Source organism: Melospiza melodia, chromosome 3 (assembly GCF_035770615.1).
Source record: "Melospiza melodia melodia isolate bMelMel2 chromosome 3, bMelMel2.pri, whole genome shotgun sequence".
NCBI classification, from domain to species: Eukaryota; Metazoa; Chordata; class Aves; order Passeriformes; family Passerellidae; genus Melospiza; species Melospiza melodia.
Genome location: NC_086196.1, coordinates 46,012,952 through 46,032,867, shown reverse-complemented (window position 1 = coordinate 46,032,867; position 19,916 = coordinate 46,012,952). Strand labels below are relative to the sequence as shown.

General features: G+C 42.3%; 2 long non-coding RNA genes across 2 annotated transcripts; both read right to left on the bottom strand.

Annotated features, from left to right (window-relative positions):
- Positions 1-14,757: 14,757 nt before the first annotated feature.
- Positions 14,758-15,136, bottom strand: LOC134416876 (uncharacterized). Its single transcript, XR_010027436.1, has 3 exons — positions 15,032-15,136; positions 14,917-14,943; positions 14,758-14,819 (listed from the first exon to the last, which is right to left on the bottom strand). It is a non-coding gene; the product is annotated as an uncharacterized LOC134416876 (long non-coding RNA).
- Positions 15,137-17,568: 2,432 nt separating this feature from the next.
- On the bottom strand, positions 17,569-17,947 carry LOC134416877 (uncharacterized). The gene is made up of 3 exons (XR_010027437.1): positions 17,843-17,947; positions 17,728-17,754; positions 17,569-17,630 (listed from the first exon to the last, which is right to left on the bottom strand). It is a non-coding gene; the product is annotated as an uncharacterized LOC134416877 (long non-coding RNA).
- Positions 17,948-19,916: the final 1,969 nt, after the last annotated feature.

Genomic DNA, 19,916 nt, shown 5'->3' with positions numbered 1-19,916 from the left:
GTGGCACTTTTTCTTTCAAAAGTAGCTAGCAGACATCCAGGCACTAAATGGATGAGTCCTTTGGTGACAGTGTAGGGATGTCTTGGTCCATGAGTGCTTTAGGGAGAATCTGACTAAATAAATCCTTTTTCCAAAAGTGAAATGGGTAGTTCCCATTGCAAAAGTTTGTCAGACCTATAGCAGACTCCTTATAAAGCCCAAGTGGCAGTGGATTGAGAAAAAAAAAAGAGGTTTAGACAGAACCAGAAAAACACACCAGGCTAATGGTTGCAGTGATGGTAGGAAAAGGAAGTTCTTTGACTTCAGGTGATCCTTAAACCTCACATGAGCTCCCTGGGCCGTCTCTGTGAATCATGCAATCATACCTTCTGAGATATTCTAGACATACACCTGTAAGCAATCAGTAATTTTAGAATGTGGTGGAAATAATGAATTTAGAATGCCTAACAGCAAAGACTTGCATAATTTAAAAGAACTGCAAAATTCATATTTTTTCTCTTCCACTACTACATCTATTTCACCTGGTTTCATAAATTCTGCTGCTTGTTCAGAGGCCAAAAAACATTAAAATTCCAGGTTCACTGCACGTAGGACAATGTATATTCACGCAGTCACAGTTATGTATGAGGATGTAAGCCCATTCTTATATTGTCTGATAGCCGTAAAAGTTAAATTAATTAACTTTTTCTTACATCTTTTTATTTTGAGACTCTTTTAAACCAATTTATGTAAGCCACCTGGAAATCAAGTATGCTCAATTATTTAGCTCCATGCTTTAAATCTGTTTTAGTCTGGATGCATTTATTAATCACTCTTAATCCCTATGAAATGCTTGACAGTCTCAGCAAATACTGATATATTGTGGATATAATTGAAGCTGAAGTAAAAATATTTTCTAACAATTATGCCGTAGGATGACTAAATGTTGACCTCAGAACTAAGGGAAGATTGCTATTGTTTTATATCAAAATGGTGCTAAAACTGCTTTGCTGTAGCTGTGCTCTTCATTGCCACAGTCATATCTGTCTTCTTCTCTGTCTTACTGTCCAGTTACTAGGTAATGGCTTCAATAACCAGAGAAATAGATTATCTTCATGCCACACCACTCTTTAGCTCTTACTGAGGAAACAATGAAATGGGACAATATTACAGCATAGCAGTATTTGTATTCTACCAGTAGTTCAGTGGAACTGCTCTTACTTTCTTGGCTCCTGTTCCACCACAAGGCCAAGAAAGCTGTTGTGTTTTTATTTCTAATTGCAAGTCTCTCCTCTACCTACCTTCTCCCTGTGATGTCCATGGAATTTTACAAGTGCTCCCAAACAAGAGCAATGTTCAGAGAGTTTATTTATTTAAAAAAATTCTTTCTCTCCTTTTCAACCCTGCCACCACTCTTGATGCAGCTGATCTGTGCTGGGGCTCTTACCAGGGTACCAGGTTTAGCTACAGAAGTGAGACACAAGTTAAAGGAGAGGTACTGCACATCTGGAATAATTTTTACTATCTTGGTACTCTTGCTGCAATGACTTTGTATCATTTTCCTCAGGCAGAGCAAGAGATATCTGTGGAAGCTGTTGTTTTTGTGAGGCAATTTACAATTTTTTGGGAGGGAGGAAATTCTTTAAGTTTATACTTTCTATCCTTGGATTTCAGTAACATATGGTGAGGAAAAAAATATTGCAATTCTTATTATGCTGAGCTACAGTTAATCTTGGCTCTGCTCAACTTGCTTTATTTCAAAATCAACTGAAAAATGGTATTAAGGAAAAGAAATTGAAATAGAATGAATATGTACATATAAAAATATCGCAACCTGAGACATGCAGTCGGAAAAAATTGCTGGTATACAAAATTCTCACTTATATACAGACACTGATACCAAAACACATAAAGCATGGGCTGCAACATGAAGCTTTTCAACTGAGCCTTTCTTCGATGTTCCAGCTCCTTCCAAAGAGCACCTTTGCCTTTTTACAATAGGAAAGCAATCCTGTTGAAACAAAGCTTCTTTCAGCCATGGAGTCTGTAAAACCTCTTGATTTTCTGTCTTACTGACACCTGCTTCACTTCTTCAGGTTGCGTGGCTGTACCTGCAGGAGAAGGGTGAGAAGGAAGGGCTACACTGTCTGAGAGGAAGGGTGGGGAGATGGTCTCTGGTAGATCTTAAGAGTGGTCACTTCTCTCTTGCAACAAAGGAAGATCATGAAAGGAAATAAGCATAAATCAATAAAGCAGGGAAGAAAACTGAAGAGGACTTCTGTTTCTCTTGTAAATTCTCTTACAGAATGAGAAACTACAAAAAAGTCAAGCTCTTGGTAATGCTCTCTGGCATGCATTACAGAAACCTGTCTTATTTTTGAGGCATGATATATATTCAGGGAGCACATGAAAAGTCTTTTCCTATTACTATTCAACTTTTTTCCCCCCAGCTTCCCTACTGTATCTCACAAGTAGATTCTTGAAATTAGTTCGCTCAGCTTTCCCTGAAATCAAGAGAACAGCACGGTATTGATTTCATGCTAATAATTTCTGTGACTTGCAGAAGGAGAGAGCTAATTTATTTGCAGAGAGAGACATATCCTTAAAGCTGTTTTGATTACATACAATGTGGATAAAATACTATGTTTGTGGCAAGAAAAATTTCTATAAATATTTTGGTAAAAGTACGTGGCAAGGAAGGTATTTCCTATGATATTTAAAATAATTGTAAACTTATAAGGAAGACTAATAATCTCTTGAATAAGACCATTTATGTGCATTGTTAAATTACAGTGTACAGTATCATGACAAATTTGATGACACAGGACAAAATTTTCTCTAGGATGTATTGTGATCTACTGTAAATTGCTATCAGGATCGACTGGTCCTTTTATTACTGGCATAATTATGCTTTAGTCAAAGCTACATTTTCTCCCTCTTAATATGGGGTTGATACTTAATGAAATCAAAGTGTGGTGTGCTCCGCTTGGGACTTTGTGCTGTGTTTAGCTGCAGTTTCCTGGAGTAAAATGAGCTTTTCCCAGCTGGGTAAAGGCACTGCTACTGGGATTCATTGTAACCTGAATTTTGCGCACAGAAGTAACTCACCAAGATCAGACAAACTAGTTTAGTGTCTGTGCCTTTAGCCCCATGTTAAGGCAGACTCTTAGGGTCTATCTCAGCCATAGCTTGCTTACCCATGCAGTCCACACTTCCCTGTGTCTCTTGGGGAGTGGGAAAACGGTACAGCTATGCAGTGTGGTTTTTTTTGTCCTTGTGTCACAGACATCTTTTGTGAAAAATCCTTTCTTTAGCATTTTTCCCTCTTCTGGAAGGCTGAGGCCCCAGAAAGAGAATGTAAACAATGGTTATCTGCTGCTGTGGAATGCAACAGGTGCACTTGTGATTGGCCCATGTTCAATGTTTACAATTAAGGGCCAATCAGGGGCCAAGCTCTCTCTGGGACAGATCAGAGAGAGCTCCTTTGTTGATTGATTCCTTTTCTATTCTGAGCATAGCAGCTTCTGAACTTTTCTCTCTATTCCTTTTAGTATGGTCTTACTGCAATATTTATCATAAATTAATAAGTCGAGCCTTCTGATCATGGAGTCAAGATTCTTGTCTATCTCTTCACCCCTGAGGAACCCTTGCAAGACCTGTAACATCCTTGATTGTATTAGTTTTTCCAATTGTGGAGTATTTTGAGCCACATCTGTCAAGAGAATGTGGCCATTGGTGCTGTTGACTCTCCCTCTGCACACCAAGGGATTGGGTGCCAGGCTCTGAGCCTCTGCCTCAGGCAGTACCCTCTGCCTTGTGCCCCCAAAGGGCTCCTCACACAGCATTCAAAAATGTGCAAGCATAAATAACAGTTTTAGTTGAAAATGTTTGCATCTGCATTAAAGATAGCATCTATTTGGCTCAAATCAGAAAGGTCTTTCCTAACTCAGAGAGGATTGTGGTATGGTTAATGCCGTGTGACAGTCAGCCATTCAGCAGAGGTACAATGAGAGTTGCTGGATCTGCACTTGGAAAAATGGTGAGTCCAAAATGTTTTCTTATTCTTCTAGAAAGAGCAAAAACATAATGAATTTTCTGTTGCCTGTTGATATACTAATTTTCACAACCTGCTGACTGTTTTCCTTCTGCATTTTTTGGTCTCACTATTATGTCTGCCTCCATTTGAAGGTGCTGTGTTTGGGGGTGGGGCTGTGCCCTGAGTGCAACCATCCATACTGGAGTGTTCCCAACTCCCAGCGCAAGGCAGAATAAATAATTGGCAGAACTAACTCTATGATATACACCAAGAAGCACAGATGCTCTGTGTTGATTTCTGAGGACTCACTAAAGGATCCAACCAGGCTTTCCAAATTCTACCTTAAGCCTCAGACTGCAAGCCAAAGAAGTGTGTTTATTTGTACACTTTCCAAGTCAAACAACCCACCCCAACTTTCATGGCTGATAGCAGATGTTGTACCTTTCTAACATGTGCTCCTATATTTCAGAAGAAATAGAATTCGTGAAATTCTGCCATGTGAGGTCAGGCATTAGGAAATCCAATGGGGATGGAAGTGAAAGGAATTACACAACTTTAATTATGGAGCCTGCTGTCTGTGGTGTGAGGCAGCATCAGGGCAGCATTGTCGCAGACATTTCTTCACAGAAATCCTTTCTTTCGGATTTCTGCGTCTTCTGGAGGGCAGAGGCCTCCGAAGAGAAGGTAAACAATTATTATCAGCTGCTGTGGAATGTAATGGGATGCACCTTGATTGGCTCATGCTTCTTGTTTATAATTAAGGGCCAATCACAAAGTGTAAGCCAGGGACTCAGTCCTTGGGCACAACTTTGTTGTGAGATTCTTTCTATCTATCTATTCTAGCCTAGACTAGCAGCTCTGCAAACCTCTCTCTATATTCTATTTAGTATAGTCTTAATGTATTATATATGATATATAAATAAATCAGCCTTCTGATCAAGAAACAAGATTCACCGTCTCTCTCTCACCAGCTGCGACCCACTCAGGTGCGGTAATACAGCATAATGCTTTACGAGAAAAAAATCTGTTTAGGCTGATATCAGAAATCAGGTGAAGATGGGTGCTGCTTCCACCTGCTTCAAATTTTTCAGATTAAACATAGTTTCAAATGACAGCACATGTTATAGCTGTCAAAAGAATATTTAAAATTATGAATTATACCATATAAACTAACATGAAATGATACATATGTTATCCTGGTTATCTTTAAATGAGCCATCACTAACCACGCAGACATGTGCTTCTGCATTAGATGACTTGTTTCATGAAACAGAGGGAAATGCTCCATTTCACAAATTACAGCATCACTGGTTTATAATTTCTCTTTCTAATGCCTTTTGTGAAAACCCCTATTCTGATTTTTCTAGTCCACCTAAGTCAGATCTGGCTTTCTGGGGTGTGAAGTAAGCTATTGTTCACATGCTGGTTTTATGCCTTTAAATTTAATTTTCTGAGCTTTTATAGATTTATTTTGTGGTGTTACTATATTGGTGTCAGAAATACATAGGTATTAAACTGAGGTTTCACAAAATCTCCAGGAATGCATGCTAGATGGATTTCAAATCAATCTGTTTCCTCCTTTATCCTCTTTATTAGTTTTTTATATCCTCCGTTTTGGCTTCAATTCAGGGAAGCACTCAAGCAAGTTCTTAGCTTTAAGAATGTGCTTAAATTCAGCTATTTTTTTTTTGCTTTTTTTTTTTTCTTTTATTAAGTGGAAATGCAGGCTAATGCTAAGTGCTTTTCAAAGCAAGAAACATTGCCATTTTTCCATAGGGTGTCCCCTGTGTGTAATTCATGTGCTGGCTTGCCACTTATTTTCTGTATTTCATGTAGAAGTACAGAAATCTTAATTTAAAGGGGATTGGATGAATTCAAACCTGTTTTCCTATCTAAATTTATTCCCTTTACAGGATTACGAGCCAGTTAAAAATTATGAGTAGAGCCCAACCAAGCTCTACCTTTAAAAATGGTTTACTATGCAGTTCTAACAGTGACACTTTCACAAGGGATACTGTCTTCCTGGGAGTAACTGATCATCCCTGAATCTCACAAAATTGGACAATTTTTGTATTATTCAAATTGTTTCACATACAATTTGCATGAGAAAGTTGAATGCAGGCTGCATATTTTCTTCATCACAGCTAACAGGTAAGATGGGGAAAAAAAAGCCTCAAAACCAGATGTGGAATATTTATTATCCTGAATTCTTGCTGTCTCTGGAACCCTATCTTAAACACGGTTTTAAGCCTTCAGTTAGGGGAATTATTTATCTTCAAAGGGTTCATAATTGAGAAATCTTGCTATAGTAAATAAAAAAGGGGAAAAAAATCTTAACAGCCTAACTACTGAAAACAGGGAAACACAGCAGTCATTTAATTCTTTTCACTCAATAATTTATGGTGGTAAACAGAGCATTTATATTTTCTATATTAAAATATTATTCAGAAATTTAGATCCTTTTAATTTCTTTAATCAGTTGTGATAGGACTTATTTGGAAGGCTTGAAAAGTTAGACTTTTTAGAAATTATTTTGCTGCTGTATTTGATATCTTCAGTCTTGGCCTGTCTGTTCTTAAAATGCTAGTTATATAGATGATTATTTCATTGAACAAAAATTCTGTTAGTATTTGGAGGTGGTTCTAGTGGTGATACACAAATATTGAGAAGAAATCATACTGACAAAATAAAATTACTGCATTGAAATATGTGTCACTTATTATACTATTATCAGTAATATTGTAAGCACCAAACATTAGCACCTCAAAAATAAGTTGTAAGAACAAAACAATCAGTATGATTTTATAAGTATTTAGTTTATGAAGGGCTGCACATGCATGGATGGTTTTCATTTAAGGACTGATTGGTTTGTTACATGACCTTTTGAGATTTTCTTTAGTGGGGCATCAGAAATGGGATTTTGCAGCGTGGAATCACTCATAGTTCTTGAAGATGATGGAAAAGCATATGCAAAGACTGATAAATGGACTGCACAGCACATTTTTGTGGGTGATAAACAAGCAGAAAAAATCGTTTCCCACATCTTCCTAAATAAATCATGATTATTAAAAAAACTTAAAATTACAGAATATTACAGACTTTAAAAAAAAAAGAGCAGAAAGCAATTTACAGATGTAAAGTACAATTTCGGACTAACTGTGCTAGTTTGACTGGAAAATGGGAATTCTGGGATGGTGTAGTCAAACCAATGGGTGCTCAGATTTTAATATTGGCACCTGATGTAGCCACTGAGGTTCGGACACGCCTCTGAGAACACACAAGGTTTAAAAGCAGAGCTTCGGCCCTGGGAGGCCCTCTTGGGACTTCGAGGGACAGAGGTCGGATCTCCCTCCCCCATCCAGCTGCTGCGGCTGGGCAGGGGAGGGGCAGCCATGTGGTAGGCCTGGGCCTGGACAGAGATGGGGGGTGAGGAGGCTCTTGAGGATGGAAGGGTGGAGGAGCACCAGGAGACATCGATCGGGCACACCCCCCGCCCCCCTTCCAGGGGAAGGAGAGAGAAAGAGGGAGAGCTGGTGTCTGAACTGAATTTGATAGCGGCAGGCCCAGGAGGAGAAGGGGGGGCTGCGGCGAGAAGGTGCCCGGCCAGGGCAGCGTGGGAGTGCCGGAGCTATGGGACAGGCAGAGAGTGAAATTTTTAACCCTCTTCTTTCATGATTGAAACCTTGCAAATGCTGATCCTTCTGGAGCTGAATGAGAAGAGAGATAAGAGATGAGATAAGAAGGGATGGGCCATGAGGGAAGTGCAGAAGACTCTTGGGTGAAGGCAGAGATGATGGAGTGGCTTTTTGGCTGGACTTTTCTTGTGTGGCCATAGATGGAACCACTTTTTTCCTGTGACACAGAGACTGCATTTAGGGGGAGGCAGTGCCTCAGAACCAGGAGGGTTCAGTGTGGGTACCCCTTGGCCCCAGGGGGTGCGAAAATTTGGGGGGGACAGATGTCCCAAAGGAGAAACTGTGCCTTTTTTGGAACAAGACAAGGCATCCTTGAAAGACAACCCTAGAAGCAGCTCTGGTCCATGTACAGTGGTGAGAGCACTGGGCATGGAAGGAAGGTGTCACAATGGCAAAAGGATTTTCCAGGCTGTGCTGAGTGACACGGAAACACACGAGGTTTCAACGTTTCCAGGGGAAGCCTATGGTGCAAGAAGGACTCTTCTCCTCTTGCTGAACTGAAGATTGAGTATTCTAAAGGGTGGTGCCGGACTAAGAGTTGGTGATTTGGGGGAATGTATTGCATTGGGAAATTTGGTGGAGGGGGAGGAGGAAAATGCTTTTATAAGGTTTTCATTTTCCTTGTGGTTTTTTTTTTTTCCTTCTTTTCTTGTAGTTTAGTTAATAAAGTTTTCTTTATTTCTAAGCAGAAGCATGCTTTGCTTATTTCTGGTCACATCTCACAGCATACGCCAGGGAGCGGGTATTCTCATGGGGGCACTGGCATTGGGCCAGGGTCAAACCATGACACTAAATTTTCAAACAGGGACTGTTTCTTCTTTTTTTTTTTTTTGCCCTTTTTTTTTTTTTGGCTTTTTTTAACTCATGAGAGCTACAATTTGTATATATGTAATCCTGCATTTGATTGATTATTGGAACATTTTTAATAGCAATTAACAATGTTCTGTGGATCTGCACAGATGCTTTTTTCTGTGCAGTTTTGAGTGGGTGACAGAGCTAAGTTGTTGTATTCTTACAGATGATTGTTGAAAGCAATTCTGCAGTTTGATTGCATGTCCCTGTGGGCAGGGATATGCTCACTGTTCTCCTTCTATACAGTCAAAGCATCTCTGGATACACAGAAATTAACAAAGACTGTCATCCAGCCTCATTCTGCTCTTATTTAGACTCCAATTAACCTGCATGTAGCCATAGGAGAGGGATAATTGTTTCTACATGGCAATTCCTGTAGCCTGCTCTGGGGGCTATCTTGAGACAGATTGCTCCTGATGATTTCAGCAGATGTTAGCCTAGATGACATTTAAAGACCCTTTCCAACTTGAATTATTCCACGCTTCTATAATAGTAAATGTGAACATACAGCTTTCAAGCATCTATATTTATGGAAGAAAAATTGTACTGTTTAGGTACATCTACTCACAGAAGAGAGTAATTACTTCCCTGTTTTGGGGAATAACTTGTATTCTGAGTAATTTTTGTAATCAACAAGAAACGCAATCCCCAATGAATGATTTACTTCATCACACCACTGAGGGCTGTCTCTAACAGTTCTGCCTTCTCTTCTGCTCCCGATTAGAGGATGCAGTGGTACAGCAAATGGGATTTGTTTGTTTTATTTCTAAGCCCTGGGTAGTTTGTTTGAAGATCACTCTAGTGTAAACATTTTCAAGCAATCAATTGTGTATAGATCTCTTACCCTTCAGGCAGAACTTGTGAAAATAATAGTATGTATGTATACATATTGTAAATATATCTCCATTGCAAACATGGATGATAACTTTAAAAGGACCACCCTTGTTCCAACTACTCATGGATATAGAACTGAAGTGCTGTGCAAGGAAAAGCAATGTCAGACTCAAAAAAAGACGAAGTAAAAAAAAATATAGCTGAATAGGAAAACTGGCAGAAAATCAAGTAATAGAACAATACCTGAAGACAGTGTTATCCACTTTTTCAGTTGATGAAGGATAGTATTATTCCCTCAGACACCCTCCAACCATTGTGGAGGCAAAGGAATCGGTACTAATGAGCCTCAGAAATTGGTATGAGAAGTAATCCTTCAAGACTTAAAGGATGCATGGTGCTTGACTGAAATTATTCATGTTTACTTCAGCCACATTGTGTCATGAAGAAACGCAACTCTTACAGCATCTGGCAGCAAATACAGTGTTTGACTGCCCTACAGAAGGTCACTTGGAGACATACTGGCATTCATACAAACCTAAAGGCAGCTCCTGAAATATGTTTGTTTCTAGTTTCCAGAATGCAGAATGATCAATAGTCTGGTCCAAGGAGCCAGAAGGAGGAAGTTAAATCTTAAAGACAGAAAGCAATGTGAAAGCAAAGTGCATTACATGTCTTTCTTCCAAACAAACTTGATGTTCCACTGGCATGGAAAGGTATGCTTGCTCAGTGCTACAGAAAATGCTAATGTGATTTCTGAAATGTGTTGTCTGTTATGGCTCATTCCTGGGAACCCAATGGTAAGTTTACCTTAACTCCAGTCAGAAACTAGGGAAAGAAATTTGGTCTCCTGACACTTACAGCTATTATTCCTTTCTTTCTGAATTAAGACTTTTCTCTAATCACTTTTTTCATATTATAGTAAGAATTTTAAAAACTACATTATAGATTTCAGAATTAACGCTTTGGGTTCTGCAAACTAAGACAAGTGTGGCTGAATAGGTCCTGTGGGGGTGGTCAGGAACACAAGGGACTGGTGCAAAATGATTAATCATTGGGGCCACAGTCAGCAGTGACAACACTGCCACAGAGAGTGACTTCTGTCTCACTTGAGGTGGCAGAGAAAAATGAGAGGAACCAGAGAAGCATCTCTTCTGACTAATGAGGTAATCTACAAATCTGCTGTCCCGTGGAGGACAGGAGGAGAAAGCAAATTGCAGCCAGCAAAAACTCTCACAGAAGAAGAGATAGGAAAAAAAAACCCACCTGAAACCATACACCACCCTTGATTTGCTTATTGTTTTGTTTTATGAGGCTCTCCATGATTCCATTGTCAATGTGGAAATGTGTTTCTACTTTGAAAGTCATCTTTATCTAAGGTTTCAGAAAAGTCATAATGAAGTCATTATTAAGCAGAAAAGTTTTAGAAGACTCTTAGAAGAGGAAAAAAGTAGAATCATGGCTGCATGGAATTTTAGGCGACAATCTAGTTTGTCCTGACAGTAGGACAGGAATCTGTCTTCCTCAGAGGCAGTGCTTAAAGCTGGAGGAAGGAAAAAGGAAAGTTTTCTTGGTCAAATTGCCCAAAGCTAGGAAATTGAAATGGTGGTTTTGGAAAGAAGGAATTGCTTAGCATTCACTGCTACAAAATACTTTACACATGGTCACACTTCTAGAAATCACTATAAAATTCTTCATTTTTGTTGTACAGAAATCACTTCCCTACAGCAATAGGAGGAAGAATAAGGAGGGACAAGAGAAATAATTGCTGGCTCAAAAGAATTAAAACTGTGTGGCTGGGGAGTGCCAGGGCAAGTTCAGTGAAGGTGGGGCAGCGCAGTGCTCCACACCCCAGCCACTGGAGCCTCTGGTCCAGCTCCAAGTGGCTATGGAGCCTCTGGCACATCAAAAGCCCCACCTGTGGGGCAGGACCAGAGCAGAGCAAAGGCTGTGAAATGGGTTTGCACCCTTGTGAAGCCCTACTGCCTCAGACATTATAGGAGCTGGGATTGTGTTGGGATCCAAGATACTCTTGCTTGCTTGCTTTCTTGCTTGCTTTTTTTCTTGCTTTCAAGAAACTTCCCTTATTTCTACATTGTGCAAATGAATACCATCATTTTTCAACCTCTGAGATGTTATTCTCATGTTAATATCATTTAGGTTACTCAAGGGAAGGTGTTTCTCACAAAAATTACCCTAAGAACATTTGAAGCTATTCTGCTCGGATCCTTTTTCATTTTTAATTTCTGTAATTCACTATCTGACTATCTACTATTAATATGGCACTACAAAAAGAAACATGGAAAGCAAAAGTAAAATTAGGATTGCAGCTCTTTCTTAGTGAAACATAAATGAATATATTCCAGTGTCTATATCTGTATACTGATGGTCTCTATGATTTATGCAATACTTAACAAATATAGAGTAGCATAAAGCACCCTTTCTTTGCTGCACATATTAGTAATAGCCTATTTTAAAATGTCATCTATTTACATTAATAAAGACTTCTTAAATCTAAAATAAAATTATTTAGTTTTATGGAAATGGGATTTTTTCATCCCCTGTCAGATTTTACTATAATTTGAACAAAGCCATCCAGACAAAGAAAGAGACATACTCAGCTTTCCATTACAATATCTCAGCACGGGCTACTTCTTGTATAGCTTGGATAACACTGAGATGTCTAGACTCTGTAGTATTTTTAAATAGATTTATTTTTAATAGATTTACTCAGCTAGATTGTAATTAAACAAAAAATCCCAGAAGCAAACCACAGATGAGCCTAATGTTTTACTTGTCATTCCAAACTGATTGGCGACTTTTTAGAGAAACGTTAAAAATGCTCTATCTTCACAGAGCATTTATAACTACAAAAGACTACATTGATACAACTCCTCCAAAGAAAATTGTTTCAAGTCCTATAGACAAATAAAGAAAGCTAAACAAAAGAAGGGTCCAAAAATTATTGAGTAAATGTTGCTATTTTTAAAAAAACTGAGAACAAAATAATTTTTTCATATGTGTTCTATTGGTTGGGATGACCAAGAGAGGGAAAGAAGAAACAGAACCATCTTTGATTTTCTTTTCTAAAAGGCAATTTGTACTCAAGGACAGAAGAGGGGCAAAGTTCTTACCTTCCTTTTCCAAAGAGAAATTTGTAAGAGCATTGCCCCTCTCTTCCGTTCTCTTCAAACATGAAGAGGCATTTGGGAATAGAAGGTAAGAACCTTGCCCCCTCTTTGCCTTTAGTACAAATTACATTTTGGAAAAGGAAGGTAAGAACCTGGCCCTCCTCCTGTTTTTGAGTAAAATTCGCTGTTTCGAAAAGGAAGGTAAGAACCTTGTTCCTCTCCTGTCCTGGAGTACATATTGCCATTTGGAAATGGAAGGTTAGACCCTTGACGCCCTCCTGTCCTTGAGTACCAATCCCCATTTGGAAATGGAAGGTAAGAAACTTACCCCTCTCCTGTCCTGGAGTACAAATTGCTATTTGGAAATGGAAGGTAAGACCATCTCCTCTGCTTTTCTTTCCTGTGAAGCCTCATTTAGAAATGGAAGCTAAGAATCTTGCCACTCTCCTTCCTTCTCTTCAAGTTATGTCACCATTTGGAAAAGGAAGGTAAGAACATTGCCCCTCTCCTGTCCTTGAGTACAAATTGCCTTTTAGAAAAGGAAGGTAAGAACCTTGCTTCTCTCCTGTCCTTGAGTACCAGTTGCCAGTGGGAAATGGAAAGTAAGAGCCTTGCCCCTCTCTTCCCTTCTCCTCAAGAATGAAGAGCCATTTGGGAATGGAAGGTAAGAACCCTTGCCACCCTCTTCACCTTTAGTAAAACTTTCCTGTTGGAAAAGGAGGGTAAGATCCTTACTGCCACCCTGTCTTTGAGCACCAGTCCCCATTTAGAAATGAGAAGGAAACACCTTGTCCCTCTCCTCCCTTCTCTTGAGCTATGTTTCCATTTGGAAACGGAGGATAAGAACCTTGCACCTCTCCTGTCCTTGACTACCAGTACTGCAATGTTCTTACCTTCCTTTTCTAAAAGGCAATTTATACTCAAGGACAGAAGAGGGGAAGGGTTCTTACCTTCCTTTTCCAAAAGGTGACATACATGATGAGAAGGAAGGAGATGGGCAAGATTCTTACCTTCCATATCTAAATGGGTCTTCAGAGAATAGAAGAGCAGAAGAGATGTTCTTAATTTCCATTTCCAAATACCAACATACTTGAACAGAAAAGAAGAAAGGGGCAAGATTCTCACCTTCCATGTCAAAATGGAGACACGAAGAGATGGGAAGAGAGGGACAATGGTTGTTACATTCCATTTCCAAATGACGACTGGTACTTAAGGACAGGAGAGGAGTAAGGATCTTACCTTCCATTTCCAAAGGGAAATTTTTACTAAAGGTGAAGAAGGGGGCAAGGTTCCTACCTTCCATTCCCAAAAGGCTCTTCATTCATGAGGAGAAAGTAAGAGAGGGGCAAGGCTCTTACCTTCTATTTCACACTGGCAATTGTTAATCAAGGACAGGAGAAAAGCAAAATTCTTACCTTACTTTTCTAAAAGGCAATTTGTATTCCAGGACAAGAGAGGGGTGAGGGCCTAACGTTCCATTTCCAAATGGTGATTTGAACAGGAGGGGAAGAGAGGAGAGGCGCAAGGGTGTTACCTTCCTTTTCCAATTGTCTCATCGTACTTGAAAAGAAGAGAGGAGAGGGGCAAGGGTCTTACCTTCCTTTTCCAATTGTCTCGTCGCATCTGAGGAGAAGAGAAGAGAGAGGCAGGGTCTTACCTTCCATTACCAAATGGTGATTTGAACTGGAGAGGAAGAGAGGAGAAGGGCAAGGGTGTTACCTCCCTTTTCCAATTGTCTCGTCGTACTTGAGGGGAAGAGAAGAGAGGCCCAAGGGTCTTACCTTCCATTTGAAAATGGCAATTTGAACTGGAGAGGAAGAGAGGAGAGGGGCAAGGGTCTTACCTATTATATCCAAATGGCAATTAGTACTTGAGGGGTATAGAGAAGAGGGGTAAGGGTCTTACCATCCATTTCCAAATGTGTCGTTGTACTTGAGGGGTAGAGAGGAGAGGGGCAAGGGTCTTACCATCCATTTCCAAAGGTCAGGTCGTACTTGAGGGGAAGAGAGGAGAAGGACAAGCGTCTTACCTTCCACTTCCAAATGGTGATTGGAACTGGAGAGGAAGAGAGGAGAGGGGAAAGAGTCGTACCTTCCATTCCAAAGGCGATTTGAACGTGAGGGGAAGAGAGGAGAGGGGCAAGGTTCTTACCTTCCATTCCCAAATGGTGATTTGAACTTGACCGGAAGAGAAGAGAGGGGCAAGTTTGTTACCTTCCATTTCCAAATGTCTCGTCATACTTGAGGGGAATAGATAGAAGGACTAAGGTCCTCACCTTCCATTCCCTCTTTATCACTGTGGAGAAAAGAAGAGAAGGCTAAGATTCCCAACCTCCATTCCCAAAAGTCTCCTGGCAGTGGGAGGGAAGAGAAGAATGGGGCAAGGTTCTCACCTTCCAGTCCTAAGTGCCTCTTCATACCTGAGGAGAAGAGAAGGGCAAGGATCTCACGTTACATCCCCTAATGGCTCTTGAAAGTTGAGGACAGGAGAGGGGCATGGGTTCTCACCTTCCTTTTCCAAATGACTCCTGGCAGTTGAGGACAGAAGCAGGGCAAGGTTCTAAACTTTGACTCCAGAAGGGCAATGCGAGGCCAAGCCAGGCGCTACGTCCCATTTCCAAATGGCTCTGAAAGGGAGAGGAAGAGAGGAGGAGCCTCTGCACACGGGAGAGGAGAAAGCCCTCCGTAAAGGAGAGACAAAGAGACGAGACGACAGGAGGACACGGTCCTTACCTTCCACAGCAAACAGGATCTTGGTACGCAAGGAGAGGGTCAAGGTTCATACCATCCGTTATCCAATAGCAATTTGTGCTTGAGGTGAAGAGCAGAGAAAGGGAAGGGTCTCACCTCCCATTTCTAAATGTCTTGTGGCACTTGAGGGGATGACAGGCAAAGGGCAAGGATCTTACCTTCCATTTCCAAAAGGTGATTTGAACTGGAGGGGAAGAGAGCAGAGGTGCAAGGGTCTTACCTTCCATTTCCAAATGTCAGGTCGTACTTGAGGGGAAGAGAGGAGAGGGCCAATGTTCTTACCTTGCTGTTCCAAATTGCAATGTGCACTCATGGAAGAGAGTAGTTCAGGGCTATTTCCTTCCATTGCCCAATGCTTTTCCACAATTTCCTAGAAGTGAGATAGGGGCAAGGTCCTCACCTTCCATTCCCAAGCAGCTCTTCATCACTGTGGAGAAAAGAAGAGAAGGGTAAGGTTCCCAACTTTCATTCCCAAAAGTCTCCTGGCAGTGGGAGAGAAGAGAAGAATGGGGCAAGGTTCTCACCTTCCAGTCCTAAGTGCCTCTTCATACCTGAGGAGAAGAGAAGGGCAAGGTTCTCACGTTACATCCCCTAATGGCTCTTGAAAGTTGAGGACAGGAGAGGGGCACGGTTCTCACCTTCCTTTTCCAAATGACTCCTGGCAGTTGAGGGCAGAAGCAGGGCAATGTTGTAGACTTGCACTCCAAAATGGCAAGTTGAGGCGAAGCAGGCACTCTGTCCCATTTCCAAATGGCTCCGAAAGGGAGAGGAAGAGAGGAGGAGCCTCTGCACACAGGAGAGGAGAAAAGGACGCCCTCCGTAAAGGAGAGAACAAGAGAGGAGACGACAAGAGGGCATGGTTCTTACCTTCCACAGCAAACAGGCTCTTGGCACGCAAGGAGAGGGGAGAGGTTCTTACCTTCCATTACCAAATAGCAATTTACACTTGAGGTGAAGAGCAGAGAAAGGGAAGGGTCTTACCTTCCATTTCTAAATGTCTCGTAGCACTTGAGGGGATGACAGGCGAGGAGCAAGGTTCTTACCTTCCATTTCCAAACGTCAGCTCGGACTTGAGGGGAAGAGAGGAGAAGGGCAAGGGTCTTACCTTCCATTTCCAAGTGGTGATTTGAAATGGAGAGGAAGAGAGGAGAGGGGCAGGATTCTTACCTTTCATATCAAATGTCTCATTGTACTTGAGGGGAAGACAGGAGAGGGGCAAGGGTCTTACCTTTCATGTCCAAATGGCGATTTGAAATTGAGGGGAAGAGAGGAGGGGGGGCAAGGTTCTTACCTTCCATTTCCTAATGTATCGTCGTACCTGAGGGCAAGAGAGGAGAGGGCCAAGGCTCTTACCGTCCTTTTGCGAATGGTGATTAGTACAGGAGGCGTAAAGAGGAGAAGGGCAAGGGTGTTACCTCCCTTTTCCAATTGTCTCGTCGTACTTGAGAGGAAGAGAGGAGAGGGGCAAGGGTCTTACCTTCCTTTTCCAATCGTCTCGTCGTATCTGAGGAGAAGAGAAGAGAGGGGCAGGGTCTTACCTTCCATTACCAAATGGTGATTTGAACTGGAGAGGAAGAGAGGAGAAGGGCAAGGGTGTTACCTCCCTTTTCCAACTGTCTCGTCGTACTTGAGGGGAAGAGAGGCCCAAGGGTCTTACCTTCCATTTGAAAATGGCAATTTGAACTGGAGAGGAAGAGAGGAGAGGGGCAAGGGTCTTACCTATTATATCCAAATGGCAATTAGTACTTGAGGGGTATAGAGAAGAGGGGTAAGGGTCTTACCATCCATTTCCAAAGGTCAGGTCGTACTTGAGGGGAAGAGAGGAGAGGGGCAAGGGTCTTACCATCCATTTCCAAAGGTCAGGTCGTACTTGAGGGGAAGAGAGGAGAAGGACAAGCGTCTTACCTTCCACTTCCAAATGGTGATTGGAACTGGAGAGGAAGAGAGGAGAGGGGAAAGAGTCATACCTTCCATTCCAAAGGCGATTTGAACGTGAGGGGAAGAGAGGAGAGGGGCAAGGTTCTTACCTTCCATTCCCAAATGGTGATTTGAACTTGAGGGGAAAGAGAGGAGGGGCAAGAGTCTTACCTCCTATATCCAAATGGCAATTAGTACTTGAGGGGTATAGAGAAGAGGGGTAAGGGTCTTACCTTCCATTCCCAAATGTCTCGTCGTACTTGAGGTAAAGACAGGAGAGAGGCAAGGGTCTTACCTCCAATTACCAAAAGGTGATCTGAACTTGACCGGAAGAGAAGAGAGGGGCAAGTTTGTTACCTTCCATTTCCAAATGTCTCGTCATACTTGAGGGGAATAGATAGAAGGACTAAGGTCCTCACCTTCCATTCCCTCTTTATCACTGTGGAGAAAAGAAGAGAAGGCTAAGGTTCCCAACCTCCATTCCCAAAAGTCTCCTGGCAGTGGGAGGGAAGAGAAGAATGGGGCAAGGTTCTCACCTTCCAGTCCTAAGTGCCTCTTCATACCTGAGGAGAAGAGAAGGGCAAGGTTCTCACGTTACATCCCCTAATGGCTCTTGAAAGTTGAGGACAGGAGAGGGGCATGGGTTCTCACCTTCCTTTTCCAAATGACTCCTGGCAGTTGAGGACAGAAGCAGGGCAAGGTTCTAAACTTTGACTCCAGAAGGGCAATGCGAGGCCAAGCCAGGCGCTACGTCCCATTTCCAAATGGCTCTGAAAGGGAGAGGAAGAGAGGAGGAGCCTCTGCACACGGGAGAGGAGAAAGCCCTCCGTAAAGGAGAGACAAAGAGACGAGACGACAGGAGGACACGGTCCTTACCTTCCACAGCAAACAGGATCTTGGTACGCAAGGAGAGGGTCAAGGTTCATACCATCCGTTATCCAATAGCAATTTGTGCTTGAGGTGAAGAGCAGAGAAAGGGAAGGGTCTCACCTCCCATTTCTAAATGTCTTGTGGCACTTGAGGGGATGACAGGCAAAGGGCAAGGATCTTACCTTCCATTTCCAAAAGGTGATTTGAACTGGAGGGGAAGAGAGCAGAGGTGCAAGGGTCTTACCTTCCATTTCCAAATGTCAGGTCGTACTTGAGGGGAAGAGAGGAGAGGGCCAATGTTCTTACCTTGCTGTTCCAAATTGCAATGTGCACTCATGGAAGAGAGTAGTTCAGGGCTATTTCCTTCCATTGCCCAATGCTTTTCCACAATTTCCTAGAAGTGAGATAGGGGCAAGGTCCTCACCTTCCATTCCCAAGCAGCTCTTCATCACTGTGGAGAAAAGAAGAGAAGGGTAAGGTTCCCAACCTCCATTCCCAAAAGTCTCCTGGCAGTGGGAGAGAAGAGAAGAATGGGGCAAGGTTCTCACCTTCCAGTCCTAAGTGTCTCTTCATACCTGAGGAGAAGAGAAGGGCAAGGTTCTCACGTTACATCCCCTAATGGCTCTTGAGAGATGAGGACAGGAGAGGGGCACGGTTCTCACCTTCCTTTTCCAAATGACTCCTGGCAGTTGAGGGCAGAAGCAGGGCAATGTTGTAGACTTGCACTCCAAAATGGCAAGTTGAGGCGAAGCAGGCACTCTGTCCCATTTCCAAATGGCTCCGAAAGGGAGAGGAAGAGAGGAGGAGCCTCTGCACACAGGAGAGGAGAAAAGGACGCCCTCCGTAAAGGAGAGAACAAGAGAGGAGACGACAAGAGGGCACGGTTCTTACCTTCCACAGCAAACAGGCTCTTGGTACGCAAGGAGAGGGGAGAGGTTCTTACTTTCCATTACCAAATAGCAATTTACACTTGAGGTGAAGAGCAGAGAAAGGGAAGGGTCTTACCTTCCATTTCTAAATGTCTCGTAGCACTTGAGGGGATGACAGGCGAGGAGCAAGGTTCTTACCTTCCATTTCCAAAGGTCAGGTCGTACTTGAGGGGAAGAGAGGAGAAGGACAAGCGTCTTACCTTCCACTTCCAAATGGTGATTGGAACTGGAGAGGAAGAGAGGAGAGGGGAAAGAGTCGTACCTTCCATTCCAAAGGCGATTTGAACGTGAGGGGAAGAGAGGAGAGGGGCAAGGTTCTTACCTTCCATTCCCAAATGGTGATTTGAACTTGAGGGGAAAGAGAGGAGGGGCAAGAGTCTTACCTCCTATATCCAAATGGCAATTAGTACTTGAGGGGTATAGAGAAGAGGAGTAAGGGTCTTACCTTCCATTCCCAAATGTCTCGTCGTACTTGAGGTAAAGACAGGAGAGAGGCAAGGGTCTTACCTCCAATTACCAAAAGGTGATCTGAACTTGACCGGAAGAGAAGAGAGGGGCAAGTTTGTTACCTTCCATTTCCAAATGTCTCGTCATACTTGAGGGGAATAGATAGAAGGACTAAGGTCCTCACCTTCCATTCCCTCTTTATCACTGTGGAGAAAAGAAGAGAAGGCTAAGGTTCCCAACCTCCATTCCCAAAAGTCTCCTGGCAGTGGGAGGGAAGAGAAGAATGGGGCAAGGTTCTCACCTTCCAGTCCTAAGTGCCTCTTCATACCTGAGGAGAAGAGAAGGGCAAGGTTCTCACGTTACACTCCCTAATGGCTCTTGAGAGTGTTGAGGACAGGAGAGGGGCATGGTTTTCACCTTCTATTTCCTAATGGCTCCTGGCTGTTGAGGACAGAAGCAGGGCAAGGTTCTAAACTTTG